At 43.1% G+C, this 19,928-nt stretch overlaps 1 protein-coding gene across 3 annotated transcripts in view; it reads left to right on the top strand.

The window, feature by feature from the left end:
• Positions 1 to 9,391: 9,391 nt before the first annotated feature.
• SLC16A9 (solute carrier family 16 member 9) overlaps positions 9,392 to 19,928 on the top strand; it is a 59,855-nt gene continuing 49,318 nt past the window's right edge. For 2 of the 3 annotated variants that reach the window (XM_032137904.2, XM_058436265.1), the window contains exon 1: positions 9,392 to 9,774. The gene's annotated coding sequence lies outside the window, so the exon portion shown is untranslated. The remainder of the gene's footprint in view (positions 9,775 to 19,928) is intronic. The other variant, XM_032137914.2, reaches the window with a different exon arrangement.

Below are 19,928 nucleotides of genomic sequence, written 5' to 3'. Positions count from 1 at the left end.
AATCTTGAAGATGTATTTTAGATTCAATAATGCTGGAGTTTCATGAAATTTTTATGTGTTATTGGAATGACGAGATATCATATTTGTAATTGGAACTATTCTAGAGGATACTGCAATGCGAGGCACACTTCCCTCACTTTCTAGCAATTCTTTGTTCTTATTATTCTAAGTTCTAATTGGAAATCCAGAAACTATCTTAGACCTTTATCTACTAATCACAGCCACTACCAGTTATGTGGTACTTCTCAAAATCTTTCAAATTTGTCCCTATATCATTTTATAATTTTATAGATTTTAAGTTTTCCTATCTTTTGCCTCAGCTGTTAAATCAGCCTTCTAACTAGTCTCCTTCCCAATCAGTGTACCCTCCGACATGGTTTCTAAGAGTGATCACCTTGAAACACAAATTTAACCATGTCATTCCTCTGTTTAGAATGTTTCAATGGTTCTCCTTTGCTGGATAGTCTTCATATGGAGATGAGAACTTCCATGGTCTAAACCATTGTAGAGAACATTTGTTGTTTTTTGGCTAGTCAGCATCCCAGTTTGTTTTTGGAGAAGTATCTCTCCCCTAATGAGTACTCTCAAAGTGCCCTGTCTTCTTCTAGCTTAGAGATGGCTACATGCCCCAAACCAGGCCAGTCACACTTTCTTCTGGGACTTTGAATCTTGAATAAAACTCTGCAAGGATGGAGCTCATTAATTTCCTCATGAGAATACATAGTCCCTACCAACGAGATCTCTAAATGAACGTGGGTCCTTCCAAGTTCTCCAATTTATGCTATCCTGCCAAGAGATGGGAACTGTTAACTGCATTCAAAAGCCCTATGCTTGTTTACCTTCCCCTTCCCACAAATACTCTGACTTTTAATCATTTGTAATAATCCATTGTAATTCCCTAGCATACCTGGGGAGTCTTTCATGCCATGAAGACTTTGCAGATGCTCTCCTTTCTGTCTTGGAATGCCTCCCTCTCAAGCCAAGCAGTGCCTCAGACTCTGTGTTTCTTTTCTTCTTTTTTTTTTTTTTTATTATACTTTAGGTTTTAGGGTACATGTGCACAATGTGCAGGTTTGTTACATATGTATCCATGTGCCATGTTGTTTTGCTGCACCCATTAACTCGTCATTTAGCATTAGGTATATCTCCTAATGCTGTCCCTCCCCCCTCCCCCAACCCCACAACAGTCCCTGGAGTGTGATGTTCCCCTTCCTGTGTCCATGAGTGCTCATTGTTCAATTCCTACCTATGAGTGAGAACATGCGGTGTTTGGTTTTTTGTCCTTGTGATAGTTTACTGAGAATGATGGTTTCCAGTTTCATCCATGTCCCTATGAAGGATATGAACTCATCATTTTTTATGGCTGCATAGTATTCCATGGTGTATATGTGCCACATTTTCTTAATCCAGTCTATCGTTGTTGGACATTTGGGTTGGTTCCAAGTCTTTGCTGTTGTGAATAGTGCCGCAATAAACATACGTGTGCATGTGTCTTTATAGCAGCATGATTTATAGTCCTTTGGGTATATACCCAGTAATGGGATGGCTGGGTCAAATGGTATTTCTAGTTCTAGATCCCTGAGGAATCGCCACACTGACTTCCACAATGGTTGAATTAGTTTACAGTCCCACCAACAGTGTAAAAGTGTTCCTATTTCTCCACATCCTCTCCAGCACCTGTTGTTTCCTGATTTTTTAATGATGGCCATTCTAACTGGTGTGAGATGGTATCTCATTGTGGTTTTGATTTGCATTTCTCTGATGGCCAGTGATGATGAGCATTTCTTCATGTGCTTTTTGGCTGCATAAATGTCTTCTTTTGAGAAGTGTCTGTTCATGTCCTTTGCCCACTTTTTGATGGGGTTGTTTGTTTTTTTCTTATAAATTTGTTTGAGTTCATTGTAGATTCTGGATATTAGCCCTTTGTCAGATGAGTAGGTTGCGAAAATTTTCTCCCATTCTGTAGGCTGCCTGTTCACTCTGATGGTAGTTTCTTTTGCTGTGCAGAAGCTCTTTAGTTTAATTAGATCCCATTTGTCAATTTTGGCTTTTGTTGCCATTGCTTTTGGTGTTTTAGACATGAAGTCCTTGCCCACGCCTTTGTCCTGAATGGTATTGCCTAGGTTTTCTTGTAGGATTTTAATGGTTTTAGGTCTAACATTTAATAGCACAAGTTCCCTGATTGGGGTGGTTAGCCCATTCTAGTAATTACTGTCAGTCTTCTTTCCTAGATTGCAACCTCCTTTGTTTTATATGATGCCTGGCATGAAATAAACAATATTTATTATTTATTTTTAATTTTTATTTTTTGAGACAGGGTCTCACTCTGTGTCCCAGGCTGGAGTGCAGTGGCACGATCTCTGCTCACTTCAACCTCTGCCTCCCAGGTTCAAGCGATTCTCATGCCTCAGCCTCTTGAGTAGCTGGGATTACACGTGTGAGCCACCATGCCCAGGCTACAAGAATTATTAGATGAATGAATAAATAAAATGACAGTATATTTTGTAGTTCATACATGGGAATTTATGTTATAGATAACAAATAAGGCACATCTCCAGAACTGAAGAAAAGGATAGAAGGTTTAAGATAATAGAATCAACATAAAATTCATGAGACTGACTATAGGAGAATTGCTGATGAAATCAGGGCAAATTTATTAAAATAGGAGTGATGATGATGGTAAAGTTACGTGACAAACACAGAGCATGTATGTTACTAGCTAAGTAGTTTCTAATTAGGTAAGTAGGTTTAACATATCACTTAAATTTATTTACTTATTTATTTTTAGAGTTGGTGGTCTTACTCTGTTGCTCAGGCTGGACTCAATCTTCTGAGCTTCAGGAATTTTCCTCCCTCAGCTTCCCAAGTAGCTGGGACTACAGGCATGTGCCACCACACTCAGTTCAAAATGTTATTTTTAATACAGCTTGGTTAAATAGTAGTGGTTGAGAGCACAGAATCCAGAGTCAGACAACCTGGGTTTAATCTCCATACCTATATTTTTTCATTTTTTGGATTGAATAAATTGTACCTACCTCATAAGTTTGTCATTATGAAAATAAAATAATATAGGTAAAGTACTTAGCACAGTGCCTGGTGGTTCTAGTCATTCTTCCTTTGCCAGCACCGCCCCCCCATCCCAATCCAATTCTGCCCCTCTTAGACTCTCTGTTCCTGGGAAGCTGAACCCTTATGGGCAGCATTCCATTCTCCCTCAATGCCTGCCTTCTGCTTGGGCTTGGCCAAGGGTAGGCACCACCAAGAGATCTGAGAGTAGAGAGAGAGGTGAAGGTATTGGCTCTACACCCATTTTGATGCCTTGTCTCTGGGAATAAACTATCTTCCTTCCCAATTCCAGCCCCCTTCGGGTGCTGCTAGCCCAGGCCCTGGGCACACGAGGTCTTCCCTTTGTCACTGAAGCCCCAGGAGCAGTAAAGGCTTCCCACTGTCCCTCAGTTTTGGGTGCCTCCTGTTTATTCTTTTGACTCTGCCCACATTGCTATAAAGTGTTCTTCCCTTAAGATTTCTTTGACTATCTGGGATGAATCCTGTTTCCTACCCAGACCCTAATATACAGTACATAGTAATTTCTTTAAAATGTGAGCTTTGGTTATTGTATTAAATTATTAATATTAAATATTTAAATTGTTAAATTATCAATTATTTGATAATTGTTAAATTATCAATTATTTGATAATTGTTAAATTATCAAATAATAAATATTTAAATTGTTAAACTATCAACTAAATTTTCATATAGTTTCGTTAACTATGTAAAAACAAACATGGATATCGAGAAGGCAGGATTCAGAAGCATCTTCAAAATAAAGCAGGCCAGGCATGGTGGCTCACGCCAATAATCCCAGCACTTTGGGAGGCAGAGGCAGGAGGATCACTTGAGCCCTGGAGTTTGAGGTCAGCCTGGGCAATATAGTGAGACCCTGTCTACACATCCCCCAACACACACACAATTAGTTGAGTGTGATGCTGCCTGCCTGTAGTCCCAGCTACTTGGGAGGCAGAAACGGGAGGATCGCTTGAGACCAAAAGGTTGAGGTTGCAGTGAACCGAAATCGCCACTGCACTCCTGCCTGGACAACAGAGACTCTGCCAAAAAAAAAAAAAAAAAAAAAAATCCGAACTAACCAACCAAACAAACAAAAAACATAAACCAGAGGACACATTTCATATCTACAGCAAGTTGCTTTTCTATGGTTTGGAATAACTCCCAAGTACTTTGATGGAAAAGTGTAAGTAGCTCTGCAATGTGGTAGGTGGTAGGAACAGAGATGAGTAAACCATTCTATGTGAGCCCAGCCTGGGGTAGGGTAAGTAGAGGATAATTAATGTATCCTTTTAGATTGCTTCTGTCTGCATTGATTCCAGTCTATGTTCAAACTGTTATGAAACTGCTTGACTACATTTTTTTTCCTCAAGGGTATGTTTTTTCCTGTATAACTTTTACTTTCATGGATTAGTTACCATCTTCTAAATTACTCCCAAGAAATCAAAATTGCAGCCTGTTGAATAGATAGATCTAAGGTGACCATATTTGCCAAATAAACATTTTTTACTTAGTGAACCAGTGGGCAAAGTCTTTGGACTACAAATTTTAGGCAGGATGGACCCTGTACATAGAGTAAAAGTCATGCTCTTTCTCTTACATCATGTAATGAAGAGAAGGAGGCTAAAATGTAACACTTTGAGCTGAAAAACTGGTGCTGTCTGAAACTTTATGTAATACATCTAAATCAAATACTTAGGCAAAACACATTAAAAAATGGCACTGTTTTCATAAAAAGATTTGATTCACTCATCTTGTGTTTATTTTTATATAGTATTAATCTACTCCACCTGTATTTTCACAAGAAGAAATTGGATCCATTGGTACATTTGAACTCCACACCCTGCCTTTAGTAGTAAGCCCTTCTTCCTTAATGATGACACTGTAGATCGTGTAAACTGAATTTGTAGTACATATGATTCTATGGGTGGATTTAAAATGTGGGAAATGACTTTAAAGTGTCTTGGACACATGCAGAAATTTTTTCTTCCTCTCCTTCAGTGCACTTTTGAGAACCTGCTACATGCCAAGCACTCTGCTGGAGCCTGGTATAAAGCTTGGTAAGCACAGCTGGAGGTCCTACATTATGTGTGGACTCTGGACTCACATTGCCTGTGTCTGCCTCTGTCCCAGGCATTTTGGTGCCCTCCAACTTTAGGCACCTCTTTAACCTCGGGAGGCCTTAATTTTCCTTACACATAAGAATATGCACATTCTGTATAATTTTATGTTTCTGATTTCCACTTTCATGAGAATTTAGAGTGATGGTTCGGAGCAGGGTTCTCTGTAGCCTGGTCACCAAGATTCAAACCTCAGCTTCACCTCTCACTATGTGATTGAGGGCAAATTATTCAGCTTCTCTCTAGTTCATTTTCATTATTGGCAAAAGGCAGGTGATAATAGTAGAACCTACTTCTTGGGTTTCTTGTGAAGCTTTAAATTAGTGTAAGAAGTCAGTCCTCAATGTTAGCTCTCCTCAGTCTTGAATCACTTTTCTAAAGTAGATTGGGAAGAGCACAGGCTTAATAATCAGCCAGATCAGGCTCGGAATCCCACTCCATCACTGACCCATCGAGTGACTCAGCAAGTAACTTAACCATTCTGAACCCCACTGTCCTCATCTGTAAAGTAAAGATAACAATACTTAGCCAGGCTGGGCACAGTGGCTCATACCTATAATCCCAACACTTTGGGAGGCTGAGAAGGGAGGATCGCTTGAGCCCAGGTGTTCGAGATCAGCCTGGGCAAGATGGCAAGACCAAGTCCCTACAAAAAATTTTTTTGAATTAGCTGGGTTTTGTGGTGCATGCCTGTAGTCCCAGCTACTCAGGTGGCTAAGGTGAAGGATCCCTTGAGCCCTGGAGTTCGAGGGTGAAGTGAACCGTGATCATGCCACTGCACTCCAGCCTGGATGACAGAGTAAGACCATGTCTCTAAAAAACAAAACAAAACAATACCATTGATTTATCTTCCCCATTTCCCCTAAATTAAAAATCACTTGAGCCAGATAATGTGATGAAAGATAAAGGCAGGAAAATATGAAATGATATTCTGGAGAATGCAAGTAAAAATACAATATAGTGTATCTTTAAGGTCACTTTTAACATTTGAAAATTTGTCCTTTTAAACAAAAGCTCTATAAGCATAAGAGAATGATTTATTCACTTTTATTATTTTCTGACCGTTTATCTGTTAGAGTGTGAGAGAATAAATTGGAATTAATAGAATGGTTTATAGACAGATCTCCAAGCCAACTGCTATAAAAACCACAAAATCAGTTCTCTTTAATTGTTTTTAATACAAAGTGTAGTGTCTTTGTAGCTATGCTGTCATTCATAACAGGAGAAGAACATCATGTCAAAAGAAAAGAAACCTGCGTAGTGTGGTAAGTTAGGGAGGAAAATCTGGTCAGCCAGGCAAGCACTGGACCAGTGACTCAGGTGCTGGTCAAGTGTACCACCTTCCCCTGACCTGATGACACCTTGCTCTGCCCTCTGTGTTTCATGTTTCGGCTTCCATGCTGGGATAAGGACCAAAGAACAATTTTAGGTTAATTTCTCCATCTCATTCTCTAAAGGACTAAGGTGGCAAATAGCTTAAGAAAGGGAAACCTTAGAACATTTCACAAATTATGAAGTTCTTAATAAATGCTTAATAATAACAATGCAAAGCAAAAAATGAACTCTTTTATTTAGTTGACACCTCTGTATCAACTTTTCTTTAAAAGCATTTCTCAGGTTCCTTTTCTTCCAAAGCCGGGTTCATTTAAATCTGGCTTATGTAATAGCCTGCCTTTTTCCATCTTGTTGAAACTATTTCTGAGCCTGGAGAGTGACCCAAAGGGCAGATGCTGGAGCTGTAAAGCCAGCAATATCTAACTTATCTGATTCTCACTTTTTTTTGTTACTGGGTGAAGTGGGAGCATAGAGAGGTGGTTTTAGCCTTGTCTCTGCTGACTTATCTTCCTGCCTCACCCCCAGGGTGATCTGGAGCACATCTTGAGCTTCTCCCGGTCAAATTCCATTTGGAAGTAAAGTGTCAGGACTCAACTAGATTTCTGAGTTCTTTTACATGTCTTAATGCTCTCCTGCAGATGATGGGGACAATTTTCACATTCCAGCCTGGCAGCAGTCCCCTTAGCCAAGTGTCCACTGCCCCAGGGCCAGATTCTAGCTCTCTGATTCCTCCAGGCTCCCTTCTAGCCACTTCATTCATTACATTAGAAGGCTGGCCCTGCAGCCATCTGAGTTTATGACCCCTGAGAACCAGTCTTTCTCTCTAAAGCTGGGAGCATGCCTGTGTGTGAGCACAAGCTCATTTTTGGTTCTTAGTTGATAGTCAAGGGCTGGCCTGAGTAGAAATAGAAGTGCTGGCTATATACTCTTCTAAAAGAAATCTGGGAAAACTTGGTGCAAGTGATAACAGGCATGTGTCAATTTCAGAAACCAGTTGCTGGATGTAGAATATTTTCCAGGCACAGTTTCCTTGTCCCCAAAACAAAAGTTCATATACATTGATTGGTTTGAGCAACAATCAAGATAACGTGCTCTGGTGCTTAGGAAGTATTTGAATCGAAGACAGACTTTCTAAAATTACCTTTCATTGGCTGGGTGCGGTGGCTCACGCCTGTAATCTCAGCACTTTGGAGGCCAAGGCAGTGGATCACTTGAGGTCGGGAGTTCAAGACCAGGCCAACATGGTGAAACCCCGTGTCCCCTAAAAATACAAAAATTAACCAGGTGTAGTGCTGCATGCCTGTAATCCCAGCTACTCAGGAGGCTGAGGCAGGAGAATTGCTTGAACCTGGGAGGTGGAGGTTGCAATGAGCTGAGATCATGCCGCTGCACTCCAGCCTGGGCAACAGAGCAAGACTCTATCTCAAAAAATATATATTTTATTGAAACATAGAGAAAAGAACACAAATTATCAGTGTATAGGTCAACGCATTACCACAAAGTGAACGCACTTGAGTAACCATAAACCAGGTAAAAAATACAGTCTAAGAATCCCCTATTTTGTTCCCTCGCCTCTTTAGAAGTAAGTTTTTTATGGTGTTGACAGTACAGTTTCTCCATTTTTCCTTCCAGAACTTATTCTTGGGACCACGTTGCTCTCATTCTCACTGTTACTTTCCCCCTCTTCTCTTTTTCCTTCTTAGAACAAAACAAAATACTATTGACTAGCAGTGGTCATTCTCTTCTCTCTAACCTGAAAGTCAGTAAATTGAGTAGAAAGGACTGATGGGGGCCAAAAGGGCTGAACCTCCACCACATGTGTGCTGTAAGAAAACATGACATGGTTGCCTAGGCTCCACAGGTTTTTTAAACTCTCATCTCACACAGACTCCATGATACAGGCAAGATTCTTGTAATTTCATAGACAAGGAACCGGAGGCTCAGCAGCTTGATCAGCACTTCTGAAACCAACCCTTTGTCAGGTGTAGAGTCTTCATCTAGGCCAGGACCAGTCACTTTCAGTGTATAAAGCGAGTTCTCATCAAGGGGGTTGATGGCCCCAGACCCCTTTGAGAAGTAGAAAGTGTGGTGCGGCTTCCCAGAAAAATGCATACACTGGGGAACACAAAAAATGCATATCACTTTGGAGGGTTCCCACGGCTGGCGAACCACTGGTACCTATGGACAGCCCCCAGCTGCTGCAGTGACTCTGAGGGATAAAACAGCCATCCATCTCTGCGCGCAAGCCCATTACCAAAGATAGTATTGCCAATGGTAGTATTGTTAGTGCAGTTCAACTGCGGGACAGACTGAACGTCCTTAGAAACAGCCTCTGTGTGTGTGTGTGTGTGCACCGCGGGACGCCCTCCTCTCCCGCGGAGCTGTCACAAAGGACTGTACTTGGCATCCTCACTCCTCACTTCCCAGGATCACGGACTCCACAAAGTTCTGGTGCCCGTTTCTCCGGGACCACTGCCAGCTAAGCATACAGCTCCGGCCAGGAGGGCGCCAGCGGCCCCGGGAGCCAGGGAGACCAAGGACGACTCGCATTCATTTCTAGACCCCGGCTCCCCCAAAGTGCGCACGGTCCTTGGCGGGCTCGGCCAGGGCACGTGGTGGGCGGCGGGGGCACAGCGGCGCCTGGGGATGCGCGTGTGTGCGCACCGAGAGGGCGCCTGGCCGACGGCGCCCACCTCTCTCGTGGCTTTGGTGGCTCCAGGCCTGGTAGGGCCGGGGCCACGGCTCGGGCTGCGCCCTCCCTATTCCTGGCCGGGCCGGGAGCAGCGGGAGCAGGCGCAGCGCCCCTACCGCCCGCTTTTCCGCCTCCATCTCCTCCGCCTCCTCCTCCTCCTTCCCCCAACCACCCGCGCAGTCACAACCGGTTCAGACTGGCCGGGGTGCCCCGCAAAGAGAGACAAGGGAGAAAAAGACAACAGGGAAAACCCCGGGGAGGAGGAGGAGAAACAGAAGGTGGAGCCCAGAGAAGGGGCCGGCTCCCCAACTCCATGTGGCCGCCGCCGCTGCAGGTCTGTGGGGGCAGAGGGCGGCGGCTCCCGGGGCAGCGCGTAGCGGGACCGATTGCCTAATACTCCGGCAGGGGCCGGGGCTGCAGCTGACTCGGGTAAATAGCCGCCCGGCTGGCCCGGAGCTGCAGGGGAGAGCGGCGGCCGCGATCCCCACTACACCACCAGCCCGGCCGCCTGGGGCACTGCGCCGAGTGCTGAGCACCGGAGGCCCAGCCGAGGCCGGGACTCAGGTAAAGGGCTGGAGCTTGCGGGGAGGGTTCCAAGAGTGCTGCCCAGCGTCCTAGAGACAAGAAGTAACTCCGACTCCGAGCAGTAGGAGGGGGCGGTGGAGCAGCATGGAACCGGGCTTTTGTCTGGGGTGTATGCCGGGGGCTTCGAGTGTCCACGGTGCGCCCGCCCCTCACCGCCCCGTTTTCGATGGGGTGCTTCTACAAAGTGGGCAAGTTTTCCCGGGAATCTGAAGGCGGCATTTTGCACGAGTTTAAAGAGAGGGAGGGGGTCCTGGGGGTGGTACGGTGACCCCCCAGAGAGCCGCCTCTGGACTCCTGAGAGAGCTTCTAGGGTTACTGGTGGAAGAGCAGGGAGAGGTGCATGTGATGCAGGTGGGCCTCCATTTCCCAGAGGACCGAAAGGCCTCCAACTGCCTTGGTCGGGAGCGCGAGCAAGCAGGTGCCCCCGGAGGGTTGGGATTGGGGCGCCGGGGGTACTCCTGACCTACGTGGAGCGCAGCGCGCAGGGCCGGCGGATTCTTTACGGTGGCGCCAGGTTCAGCACCACCCGGCAGCCCTGGGCGAGCGCGGGAGCCCAGCCTTCGCCACCGCCGCTGGAGGCACTGGCACCGCGGCCACCTGGACCCTCAGCCAGAACTTGGGAGGACTTGGCGCTTAATGCCCCATCTTTGGTTCTCCCTAGGTAACCTGCTCTGGCTTCAGCAGCGCCCAGAGGCTTTCCAGAGAGCTGATAACCACGAACAAACTTGGCCGTCAAAAGCAAATCAATGCTTTACCTTGTTTTCTGGGTGCCTAGCCTATCCAACACAAACTATCCCAGAAGTTTAGTCAGGATTTACACTAAATATATTACTTATATAGTAAGTTATTCGATATAACATTTTTGATCAATTTTCTAGGCTACATTTTTGATCAATTTTCTAGGCTACAATTTTGATGTGTTTTTTAAAAATCTTGAATTAACTGAATAATAGTTCATATTGAAGGTGGATTCTCCCATTCCCTGCACCCAGAGTAGGATTTTCCGTTGTTCCATCACATTCTGTAAATTGGTATGCCCTAACAGTTTCTTATATTTGAGTTGGCTTCAGCTTCGAGAAATTCTTCAGGCAGGTTTAGGCAGAGGGCTAAGGAAGCTAGAGAAGATTCCGAAGAGAAAGGATGATTATTTGTTGCATGATTATAGCGTCTTTTAAAACTTCTAATAGGAAAACACTTCCACTTTCCTGGACCAAATGCAGAGTAAAGCCATTTTCTATTATCTGTTGCAATAATTAATAATAAATATGTAAATGCAGAAAACATGGTTAATACCCATATCATTGCCAGAAACCAGTCCCGCTCTCCCCCCCCCCCCTCAAAAAAAAGTCCTCGGAACTAGCAATTAGATAAAATAATTTAACCTGCAATTTTGCAGCAACTCAGACTTTCAGCACCACTGATCCTCTAACAAGATCCTTACTGGTTTCTTCCATTTTTTGTGTAGGCGAGTGGGATAACAGGTATCCTTCATATCCATAGGATGAGCATTGGGAGGAGCCAAAGATATGGGGAGGTAGATCGAGACATTAGGAAATCTTTTCTGGCTTCTGACTTTGAGTCTGAAAAGGTGGTGTGAATTGGTTGGTGTCTGAATGTGTCAGGACACATTATGGTGCTCTGGGGTGGATCTGGCCATGGAACTCAAGCTAGAGGATGACAACTACACAGATGTGGTCACATTTTCAAGTTTTGCTTCCTTGCCCCAATCTTTCAAACCCCTAATTAATTAGGTAATAAAAATTGTATATATTTATGATGCACACAACACGATATTTTGAAATAGTAATACATTGTAGGATGGCCCAACCAACATAATTAACCTATGTATTACGTCATATTTTTATCCTTTTTTTTTTTTTGGTGTGGTGAGAACACTTCAAATCTACCATCTTAACAATTTTCAAAATTGTGACTATAGTGACTATAGTCACTATGTTGCACAACAGATCTCTTAAACTTATTGCTCCTATCTAACTGAAATTTTGTATCCTTTGATAAACATCTCTTCACCCCAACCCTAACTACTGGTAACCAGGGTTCTACTCTCTTCTCTGAGTTCAGCCATTTTAGATTCAAGTCTCCCTTCCCTTCCCTTCCCTTCCCTTCCTTTCCCTTCCCTCCCCTCCCCTCTTTTCCTTCCCTCTTTTCTTCTCTCTCTTCCTCTCTTCTCACTGCAGCCTCGACTTCACCAGGCTCAGGTGATCCTCTCACCAGGCTCCCAAGTAGCTGGGACTACAAGCGTGTGCCACCACGCCCAGCTAATTTCTGTGTTTTTTGTAGAGATGGGGTTTCGCCATGGTTCCCAAGCTGGATTACAGGCATGAGCCACTGTGCCTGGCTGATTTCCTTTTTTTTTTTTCTTTTTTTGAGACGGAGTTTCACTCTTTTTTTTGAGACAGAGTTTTGCTGTTGTCACCCAGGCTGGAGTGCAGTGGCACAATCTTGGCTTACTGCAACCTCTGCCTCCTGGGTTCAAGCAGTTCTTCTGCCTCAGCCTCCCGAGTAGCTGGCATTACAGGTGCATGCCACCATGCCTGGCTAATTTTTTGTATTTTTAGTAGAGATGGAGTTTCACCATGTTGGCCAGGCTGGTCTCGAGCTCCTGACCTCAGGTGATCCACCTGCCTCGGCCTCCCAAAGTGCTGGGATTACAGGTGTGAGCCACCATGCCTTACTGATTTCCTTCTTTTTCAAGTCTGAATTAGTCTCCTATTGTATGTGTGTGTGTGTGTGTGTGTATCACATTTCTTTATCCATTCATCCACTCATAGACATTTAGGTTGATTCTGTATCTTGGCTATAGTGAATAATGCTGCAAGGAACATGGAAGTGCAGCTATCTCTTCAATATAATGCTTTCCTTTCCTTTGGGTATATAGTGAGATTGCTGGATCATATGGTAGTTCTATTTTTTATTTTTCTGTGGAGCCGCCATATTGTTTTCCATCATGGCTTTCCAAGATAGTATCACTTAATGACTTCGATTTTAATTAATGATTGCAAAAATGTATATATTTTGAGCTACTCAGCCTTTTCTTTGGGAGGTTCTTGGCAGACACCAAAGTAACCCTTATGGATGATGAGATTGAACTATAACAAAAAACCAATTTCCAAAAAAAGAACACATGGTCCCTGCCTCCAAATGTTTAGTGAGAAAAATAGACTTACAAATATCTGTATTACAAGATAGTATAAATGGATTCATAGGGTAGCAACATCAGTAGTGTGCTACTAAATGACAAAGAAAAGGAGAGGTTCATTCAAGGCTAAGTATGAAGAAAAGTTGTGGGGTGGGTGTAGCAATTTAGGAAGAGGATTTCCTTGATGGAAAAGAGGCCTGCTGGAACAAGAGAATAGCACAGAGATAAGGAAGTCTAGTGTGTTTATAGGAAGCAAAGCAGTTGGGAGTAGCTGAAGCCTGGAATTTAAGACAGATAAGGCTGGGAGGTGGGATGGGGCTAGATTATGGAGACTATGACATGTCATGCTAAGAAATTAAAATGTGATTGAACATTATTGGTATATTTACATAAACAGTATCAACATCCTTAACTGTACTTTTTGCCTTAAATTTCAGTTTTATGAGTTTCCTTCTAAAATAAGTAGTTGATTAAAATCTCAATATTTACTTCCTATCAGTTTCTTTCAATTAATAAAAGAATAATGTATTCCTAATATCCTTCAATGCTTTATCTAAATCCAACAGTGTTTTACCCCCAAACCTGCATTCCTATGACATTAATAGCTCTTAGCTTGATTAAAACTTCAGATAGAAAAACACTTCCACTTTCCTGGGGCAATATGCAGTGTATAGTCATTTTCTTTTTTTTTTTTTTTTTTTTGTGAGACGGAGTCTCGCTCTGTCACCCAGGCTGGAGTGCAGTGGCGCGATCTCGGCTCACTGCAAGCTCCGCCTCCCGGGTTCACGCCATTCTCCTGCCTTAGCCTGAGTAGCTGGGACTACAGGCGCCCGCCACCACGCCCGGCTGATTTTTTTATATTTTTAGTAGAGACAGGGTTTCACCGTGGTCTCGATCTCCTGACCTCGTGATCCGCCCACCTCGGCCTCCCAAAGTGCTGGGATTACAAGCGTGAGCCACCGTGCCCGGCCAGTGTATAGTCATTTTCTATTCTCTGTTGCAATCATTAATAATAATAATTAATGTTTATTAAACATGTTATGTCAAGGGAGCCACATAGCCTTATGTTATCTAGGGAGGCATTATTTTGATCTTAGACTGAGAATTTTTACAATGTCACACAACTAAGTAAATGGACCAGGGAGTCTACGCCCAGAGCCTGTCCTTTGAACTATTGTACTATTATGTAACAGGGGCATAGTGTATGATAATTATTATTAATATTAGATAGAAACTGGGCCTGATTCCTGTAGCAGGACTGTTTCTCTGCTTTTTTTTTCTTTGCATCTTCATTTTCATCATTTGGATTAATTTTACCTTACACGTTCAGTGACGGGACATATTTTAATGTTTTAATACACTTTTAAACTACTCATGGGATCTTGTACTTTTATGACCCACCCAAAAGAAACTCTTAAACTCTGAGAAGAGACAGGATGTGGGATGAAAAAAAATGTTAGCAACAGCGATGACACAAAATGTGAAGACCAGGCCTCCGGAAGCATGTTGATTACCAATATTCTCATGATTCCCAATAAACTCCCCAAATCACCAGATCTTTTTGCATTTCAGCATCCCATATATTTTTCTGTGTGTCTTGATTTTTTTATTATGAAGGTAATACAGTAAACATACTACTTTGTACATGACATACTAAAGTATGTATTTAGACAACAGATCAAACATCGTATGATCACGTATAAATTGTGCAAAACATTTGCTAACTGAAAGAACACGTCAGTGTTGTTATTATCATAGATTTCTTCACCAGAACACTATTCTCAGGCCAAGCTCTGCAGGAGAGGGTTGTGTGGAGTAGACAGAAGCTGAAATGAGAGCCTGGCAGTCCAGTGACCCTGGTAACAGTGTGGGACACAGGGAGATGATGATACCAATGTATCTCAGTGTCTGGCCCTCACTCTCCCTAAATTTAACTGTTACATCTTTATTTTTGTATTTACTTTGTTAAATATTTGGACCTTTCCATCTTTTCTCAGACTCTGAGTGGTTTACAGATCCCTATTTTCACTTTTGAGTTTGAGAGTAGGACTTAGAAATAGATGACTCTTCAATGGATTGGTGAGTAAAGGATCCTGAAACTGTTCTCTCCTTTAGCATGACGTCTCTCAACTTCAGTTTCCTCATGGGTAGATTGAGGGATTGAATAAGATCAGTGGTGGCAATCACAATCTTCACAAGGTTTACCCAGATGAGACAGGCATCATGAATGAGCAAAGAAGACTGGGGTCAGTGGTTGGGTAGTAGGTGTGTGGAGGTATGGGGGATAGCGCAGGTGAAACTAAATGCAAGGCAACATTAGTCCTGTGTCAGGGAGATATTAGGGAGTAGAAGGACCTGGAAAGAAAATGCCTCATCCAGTAAGAGCCAGACTTACTCAGTTCCAGTTAATCGTTACGTAAGAATGAGGGCCCAGTGTTATCAGAACTTTCAATGTTTTGAGAGAATCCTGAAGTTCAGATTTTTATGTGAAATCTTCTAGTGTTAAAACATCAGCAATTTGGCCGGGTGTGGTGGCTCACGCCTGTAATCCCAGCACTTTGGGAGGCAGAGGCGGGCAGATCACGAGGTCAGGATATTGAGACCATCCTGGCTAACAGGGTGAAACCCCGTCTCTACTAAAAAAATACCAAAAGAATTAGCCAGGCATGGTGGCGGGCACCTGTAGTCCCAGCTACTCAGGAGGCTGGGGCAGGAGAATGGCGTGAACCTGGGAGGCAGAGTTTGCAGTGAACCGAGATCTCACCACTGCACTCCGGCATGGGCGACAGAGCAAGACTTCGTCTCAAAAAAAAAGAAAAAAAAATCAGCAATTCATTCAAATTTACTAAAAACAAAACCAAAAACATTGAGTCTGCCAAACAAAACACATGAAGAGAGCAGATTTGGCCTGAGTGGTGCCAAAGTTTCCAAAATTCCTTCTGACTTCAGACTTTTGTGATCCTATATAACCAATTTCTTCCCCTTTTGCTAAAACATGTGGTAGTACTCCCTGTATCCAAATTATGACAGCTTTGGAGGAGCTCTTCGGCAAATGCTATACTGTGAAAAATCTACGAGGCCTTGAAGGTTAAAAAATATCCTTTTTCATAGCCGCACTATTGATAAAATTCAGAGGCCTCATACCACGGGAGGCCATGGTAGGAGAACTGCTTCAGCCCAGCAGTTTGAGACCAGCTTGGGTATCACAGTGAGACTTCGTCTCTACAAAAAATGAAAAATTAGCGGTCATAGTGGCACCTGCCTGTAGTCCTAGCTATTTGGGAAGCTGAGGTAGCAGGATCATTTGAGCTTGGGAGGTCAAGGCTGCAGTGATGAGCTGTGATTGCACCACTGCACCCCAGCCTGGCAACACAGCAAGGACCTGTCTCAAAAAATCAGAGGCTCCAGAAGTTAATTACCTGTATTTATTGTCCCTTTCAGGAACAATTAGTGTGATTTAGTTCCAAGATTCAGAACTGCTCCTCTAAATATTTTACTTCCTGTTCTGCCTTTCCATCTCAATGTGAAAGAATCAATTTTGGTTTCCACTTGGATGAGGGGTATTTATAGGCTTGGCTGACGGTGTTCAGACAGAGAAATCTTCATTGTCTTTAACCTGGCAATATTTCACCACGTATTCTGTCCCTCTTCCTTAACAGAGCTATCTGGGGATGTTCTTGAATTTCAACTAGATGGATAAATTAACGGTTTGACTTTTAGAAGTTAATATGGCAATTTCGATTTTTTTAAAAAGCTATTTATATGGATCCAAAAAATAAAAAGGTAAACATAATGAATGGATTTGCAGTGAAATTCTTTAATACAAGTGTGTTTTTAAAGCTGAGTTTCTTGGATTTGACTGGCTGGGATGTGTTATTTGCTTTATGTCAATGAGCTATTCTACAAACAAGTGGGCCTGACTTTAACTTAAAGTTCAGAGCAGATGTTGACAATGAGAAGGAAGCATCTGAGTATATAAAACAAGAATGACATGTTCAGAGAAACCACATACCTTACTGTGACTGAGCTGACTACAGAGGACAAACAAGAGGCTCTGAATGACAGTTCTGAGCCATGATTTGCCCTTGTCCTAGCCCCAGTAATGAGTCAGCCCCCACCCTTTCACATCAGAGAATATGTTAACCATCACTGAATGTTTAACATTTAAAACTGAATCGGAAAGAATCAGGTAATTATTTGATCATTACAGCCATGTCATCTGATGTTATATTGGTAAAAGATTTGGATTTTAATTTTTTTACTTACGTATTTGGCTAGCTTTTCAGATTCAATGGTGGAGACAGACTCTAAGCTCCAGAGAGGAAGGGGCCACATCTCCTTCACCCCAAAATGCCTTCTAAATGCACTCAATTCATTTTGTTGAATGAAATATATTTGATTAATCATTTGAATATATAGGAGATTTTAGGTAAGTAGGATTTCAATGCATTCATTCACTCATTTCATACAGATTTGTTGAGCTTTCCCTATGTGCCAATCATAATTCTTAGTGCTAGGCATATGGGATAGACTTGTGGACTGGTCCCTTAACAAATAATCTATTGTAATAAATGTTATGGCAGAGATGCTTAAATTGATGTGACACCTTGGAGGAGGAATGACTGATGTAGAGTTTCACAGATGGCATCAAGATGAGAGAAACATTTGGGCTCAGTCTTGAAGGAAGAGTAGGAATTGGAGAAAGGCATTCCAGCTGCCTCCAGCTACTAACAGGAACTGAAGAGTCAAAGCTTGGACAAGGGAGGGAGCATAGCTAAAATGCTGAGTCACGAGCTGTGGGTTGAGGGGCACAGATTTGTGGGACATCCTAGCATTACAGACTTTTAGAAGAAAGAATCAGGTAACTGGCTAGTTATTTAAAGATCTGGATATCTGATGTCATATGGACAAAACATGGTTTTATAAAATCAATGCTTTCATTTTTGTTTATAATTTTTGAATAACATTATAGTTTTAGTGATGGATGACTGTAAGCTTCATGAGGGAAAGAATGATTGTCATTGATTTCTTTTTTTTTTTTTTTGAGACGGAGTCTTGCTCTGTCGCCCAGGCTGAAGTGCAGTGGCGCAGTCTCGGCTCACTGCAAGCTCCGCCTCCCGGGTTCACGCCATTCTCCTGCCTCAGCCTCTCCGGGTAGCTGGGACCACAGGCGCCCGCCACCACGCCTGGCTAATTTTTTGTATTTTTAGTAGAGACGGGGTTTCACCGTGGTCTCGATCTCCTGACCTCGTGATCCGCCCGCCTCGGCCTCCCAAAGTGCTGGGATTACAAGCGTGAGCCACCGCGCCCGGCCAATTGTCATTGATTTCTTAGTGTCCTTTTGTAATTAATGAAATAAAACTTTGTGCTGTGCTAATGGGTAAACTGTGGGTAATGAGGAACCATGGAAGGATTTGAAAAATTGGAAGCAGAATTGAGATGACCAGAAAGCCACGGTTTAGGAAGATGGATCTGGCAGCAGCTCGGCAGATGCCCTGTAGCAGGGAGACAGTGTAAGCTGAGGGATCCACCTGTAGGCAGTTGTGATGGTCCAGGCATTCGCAGAAAAGATGGAGAGGAAGAGTCTGATTGCAGAACTCTTTGGGGGACCCTAGGATGCTGGAGACGAGGAGCTGGGATTCAAGGAAGAGCTGGAATGCAATGAAGTGGAGGCTTTGTGCTTGGGCAAATGGAAGTATGGTCATGACAGTTTTCCAGATAAAATTCAGGGGGAGAAATTAAGAATTGAGTTTGAGGGGCCTGGGTACATCCAGTTGAGATCTTGACATGGAAAATGGTGAAAAATTCTTTAGAAATGTGGATCTGGAGTTCTGAAGAGAGGTCAGGGCTGGGGATGGAGACTTCAGACTTCTTGCTTGAGTATCTGTGATCACTTGGTGGCGTTAGAGAGAGCCTGGGAGAGTCTTGTGGGAGTGGGCTAACGAAAGCCAAGGGGGCAGTGGTTCGTAAAAACAGAGAAGTAAACAGTGTCAAGAATGAGGAGGCTGTGCTGATGAACTGTGAGGATGCAGGGAATGCCATAGTGAAAACACTTTTTCTTGTTTGGATGCATCAGAAGCCAGAAATCACTGAGTAGAGGAATGATGAGAAGGTGAGGAAGCAGAGGTAGTGAGAGTACCCTTTCATGTTTTTCTAAGAAAACCTTTGAAAGATGCAACTACAGTAACAAGATCGAACACTTACTAGTTACTTTATGCGAAGCTCCATGCCTGTGCTTCATGGCCAGGCTTGAAATCCCCTGTAGGTTTTAGCTTATGCTTGGATGGTCACTAGAAACATGCTCATGTGAAATACAAACTTAAAATGGAGTTCTTCATTTGCTTTTTGATGCACATTGAATTACCACCTTTTTTTGCAAACTGGTTTTGAAAGGGAGATCCTAGGAGTCTTGGGGATAAGGAAGGGGTCTCTGAACGGGGGAAAGAGCAGCAAACTGGGGTATGAAGAATGCAAAGAAGAACTTGACTGTGCAGTGCTTAAGAGACAAAGTCAGCATTTGTCAGCTTTCATTCTACCAACAGGTACCCTAATAACTGTACTGCAACATCTGGAAAGGGAGTGGTAGCCAGCTATGTGGTTTCCTGATTTGAGGAGAAAAGGAAAGAAGGAAAGAAAGGAAACAAAAGCAAACCTTGTTTGGACTTCAGTGCCTCTTGATTTTGTCTTTTTTTGGCTGTCAGTGACCTGGGGGCTTTTCAATGCTCTAAGAGCAGCCTATGATTGTCATTCTGGTCTTTCCTCACTGAGACTTTCTTCTTATTTGCTGACTTTTCTTTCCATCAGGAAATTATTCTAAGAGATGTTGAAAAATGCCATTACCATATCCTGTTATTATTTTTGGGTGGGGGGAGAGATGTGGTACTAATGTGTGTGTGTGTGTGTGTGTGTGTGTGTGTGTGTGTTTTCAGTGCAGCTGAATCTGAAATAATGAAAACCTAGAACCAAGTATCTG

Source organism: Hylobates moloch, unplaced genomic scaffold, assembly GCF_009828535.3.
Source record: "Hylobates moloch isolate HMO894 unplaced genomic scaffold, HMol_V3 SCAFFOLD_3, whole genome shotgun sequence".
Taxonomy (NCBI): domain Eukaryota; kingdom Metazoa; phylum Chordata; class Mammalia; order Primates; family Hylobatidae; genus Hylobates; species Hylobates moloch.
This window is presented reverse-complemented; position numbering and strand designations above follow the sequence as displayed.